At 50.7% G+C, this 3,453-nt stretch overlaps 1 pseudogene across 1 annotated transcript; it reads left to right on the top strand.

Annotated features, from left to right (window-relative positions):
* Positions 1-2,628: 2,628 nt before the first annotated feature.
* On the top strand, positions 2,629-3,115 carry LOC117077957 (annotated as a pseudogene). The gene has a single exon (XR_004434878.1). The product of XR_004434878.1 is annotated as a 60S ribosomal protein L32-like (transcript).
* The last annotated feature ends 338 nt before the right edge of the window (positions 3,116-3,453 follow it).

Genomic DNA, 3,453 nt, shown 5'->3' with positions numbered 1-3,453 from the left:
ACTCTCTTTTCAGACTCAGCCCGCCTGCACCCAGGTGAAATAAACAGCCTTGTTGCTCCCACAAAGCCTATTTGGTGGTCTCTTCACATGGACACAAGTGATATTAAGTGTCTTGGGCTGATGGGCAGGAGGAAGAGAAGAAATCCTGGGTGTGGCTCCACTACCCACCACCATAGGGAAGAGAACCCACATGCCCCTGTAATTTTCTCTGAGGGCAACTTGCCCTAATGGATACTCTCGTGTGATTAAAGGTAATCTCTATAAATATTCATGAAAAATTGGATGTGCTCTGAAACAGAAAGCTCAACTTGGACATTAATGGAATCAGGTCAAAAACATAAATATTTACTATAGGAGGAAAGAACCAATCCTCACTTATACATCATATACCTATCGCAACCCCAGGTCGGTAGTACATTGCACCAAGAGGGATGTAAGAAAAAGAAGGAACCTCAGCACTATTTCCTGCTTTAAGGGAGCCCATACTCCAGCTGGCATAAGAAGATGAAGGAGCCTAGGATTTTAGGAAGCATAAGCAGGACTAGGTTGCCCTATTTACACTCCAGGTGCTAAGACTATCAGAGAGAGCCAGATGAACCAGAGTGACTATGATGGCAGCAGCAACTCATCTGGAGTAGCTATTGCCAAGATGCTGGCTACAGTGGGGAGGTACAGCTGGGGCTGCAAGCTACAGGGAGCTTGTGGGAGCCAAGGACGAGCAGGAGCCCCGTCCCTTCCAAGTTGGTGGGGAGGGAGCTGCTGCAGCTGCCCTGCCATGGCTCCAGACCCAGGCCTCCCTGTGTTCTTGGGGGCTGGGAGCAGGTAGGAGCCCCACCCTCCTGGGCATAGCTGCAACCACCCAAGTCACAGCTACAGACCTGGGCATCTCTGCACTCTCAGCGTCCCAGGAAGACCCCTGTCCCCCCACAGGCTCAGAGGGGTCTGCTCCTTCTGCCTGGCTTCTCCACACTCCCAGTGCCCGCTCCAATCTCAGGGCAAGGTTGGGGCCAAGCCCAGGTGTTATCACAGCCTAGGCAGTGCTGACATGCCAGCCCCCTGCCGCCTCAGACCCCTCCAGACTTTGGGCACTGACCAGCACGGGAGGGAGGCCGAGGGGGTGCTAAGGGCAGCTCCACAATGGCCTGCAGGCACTTCTTCGCATGAACAACTTGGGCACCATAGAAAACCATAAGAGACAGGCTCTAGGGTAGAAAGCAGTGGGTCCCTGGTGAAGCCCTACCTTCAGGCTGGGAAAGGCCTGAAGCCTGGAAGCAAGGCCTCCAGTCCTGCTGACCGGAGGGGGAACTGGTGATGTTTTTCCTGGGCCCACCCATGGCTGCCCATGGACCAGTCAGCACACACTTCCTACCCTCTGAGGCCCATGAGAACCCTGGACTCAGCCAGACTCTGGGAGACATCACCATAACCTATTTGGAGAAGAGCTACCCACTTCAGGGCCTCCTCTCTGCTGAGAGCTGAACACTCAACAAGATGACCTGCCTTCAGAGAGGAGCTACCCACTCCAGGGTTTCCTCTGAGCTATTCAGTCACTCAATAAAGCTCTTCTTCACCTTGCTCACCCTCCACTTGTCCATGTACCTCATTCTTCCTGGACACAAGCAAAAACTCGGGAGCTGCCGAATGGCAGAGTTGAAAGAGTTGTAACACAAACAGAGCTGAAACACATCACTTGCTTGCCACGTTGCAGGTGGAAAAGGAAAGAAGAGCTGCAGCCTTTCAGGGATCCCAGACATGGGTGCTCCCTGAGCCAGGACTGTGACTTCCTCTTTGGGGTCCTGTGGTTCCTGGAGTCTCCAAGCTTCCAGGCACCACTGTTCCCCAGTGACAGCCATGGAAGCTGCTTGCGATGTGCTTGGTCCAGCTGCAGCCTTGCAGTGAGCCAGCATCCATGCTGGCACCTGGAGTTGCCTGTCCCACTGCAGCAGCCAACACGCTTGACTGTGTGCAGTGGCTGGACCCCATGCTCACTTGCTCACACACCTCTCTCTGTTCCATGCCTGGTTTGCCCTTGGCAGGTGTGGGGTCCAGGGCAATAGCATGAGCCAAGCACAGCCTGACAGGCTAAGTGGGTGAAACCAGCCCAACAGGCCTGAGCAAAACTTGGGCAAAGGTGCTACTGGCCACAGAGGTTTCCAGCCAGAAAAGCAACACCCCAGGAATCCTGTGACAACTACAGAACTAATCCACTGACAAGTTAACAGAAGTGGTTGTAGAGCCCCTTCTTTGGAGTGATTCAGAGATGAGATGGGTGTTGTTGATGAAGAGTCAAACTCTGTAAAGTATTTGAAAAGATGTATTAAGAGCCAAATATGAGTGACCAATTGCCTGTGACACAGCCCTCAGGAGATCCTGAGAACATGTGCCCATGGTGGTTGGGGTACAATTTGGTTATATACATTTTAGGAAGACATAAGACATCAATTACCACATGTAAGATGTACATTGGTTCGGTCAGGAGAGACAGGACAACTCCAAGTGTGGGGGTCCTTCCATGTTACAGGTAGATTCAAAGATTTTCTGATTGGCAATTGGTTGAAAGAGTTAAGTTATTGTTTAAAGACCTAGGAATCAACAGAAGGGAATGTCTGGGTTAAGATAAGGGGCTGTACCTCTCTTCCTCGGTGCTGCCTACGGAGGTGGCAGCCATCTCCTCCTCGGCATCATGGCCGCCCTCAGACCCCTTGTGAAGCCCAAGATCGTCAAAAAAAGAACCAAGAAGTTTATCCGGCACCAGTCAGACCGATATGTCAAAATTAAGCGGAACTGGCGGAAACCCAGAGGCATTGACAACAGGGTTCGTAGAAGATTCAAGGGCCAGATCTTGATGCCCAACATTGGTTATGGGAGCAACAAAAAAACAAAGCACATGCTGCCCAGTGGATTCGGAAGTTCCTGGTCCACAACGTCAAGGAGCTGGAAGTGCTGCTGATGTGCAACAAATCTTACTGTGCCGAGATTGCTCACAATGTTTCCTCCAAGAACCGCAAAGCCATCGTGGAAAGAGCCGCCCCGCTGGACATCAGAGTCACCAACCCCAATGCCAGGCTACGCAGTGAGGAAAATGAGTAGACAGCTGGTGTGCACGTTTTCTGTTTCAATAAATGTAAAAACTGCAAAAAAAAAAAAAAAAAAAGATAAGGGGTTGTGGACACCGGGGTTCCATTATGCAGACAGAATCAATAGAAAGGAATGTCTGGGTAAAGGAGGAGTTGTGGAGACCAAAGTTCCCATTATGCCAATGAAGCCTCCAGGTAGCAGGCTTCAGAGAGAATAGATTGTAAATGTTTCTTACCAGAGTTGATTCTCTCCTGGATCAGGGAAAAGGCTTGGAAAAGGAAGGGGATTCTCTTCAGAGTGTAGATTTTCCCCATAAGAGACAGCTTTGCATGACTATTTCAAGATATGGCAAAGAAACATAATTGGGGTAAAATA

Source organism: Trachypithecus francoisi, unplaced genomic scaffold, assembly GCF_009764315.1.
Source record: "Trachypithecus francoisi isolate TF-2019V2 unplaced genomic scaffold, Tfra_2.0 Lachesis_group6, whole genome shotgun sequence".
NCBI lineage: Eukaryota > Metazoa > Chordata > Mammalia > Primates > Cercopithecidae > Trachypithecus > Trachypithecus francoisi.
This window is presented reverse-complemented; position numbering and strand designations above follow the sequence as displayed.